Source organism: Mustelus asterias, unplaced genomic scaffold (assembly GCF_964213995.1).
Source record: "Mustelus asterias unplaced genomic scaffold, sMusAst1.hap1.1 HAP1_SCAFFOLD_2804, whole genome shotgun sequence".
NCBI classification, from domain to species: domain Eukaryota; kingdom Metazoa; phylum Chordata; class Chondrichthyes; order Carcharhiniformes; family Triakidae; genus Mustelus; species Mustelus asterias.
This window is the reverse complement of record NW_027592749.1, coordinates 30001-30321: the sequence shown is the minus strand read 5'-3', so window position 1 is coordinate 30321 and position 321 is coordinate 30001.

The window sequence follows — 321 nt, the reverse complement described above, 5'->3', positions numbered from 1 at the left end:
GCAAGCGCAGGAAAACACCCTTACTACACACTCCGTGCTCACAAGCACTCCACATTGACTCCCCACGCCCGCACAGGCGCCCCTCGCGCCGGCCACGCTTTCAAATTGCTCCCCTAGTCGCGCATTAAGCCCGCCTACGGTTATTAAAGCCAACCGCCGCCGCCAGCCGACGTGGAACTCATTAACCAATTCACTTTTCGACATGGAACTCATTAACCAATTCACTTTGGGTCTGGGGGAAAACAAGTGCTTTGGGCCAGGGCAAGCGCAGGAAAACACCCTTACTACACACTCCGTGCTCACAAGCACTCCACATTGACT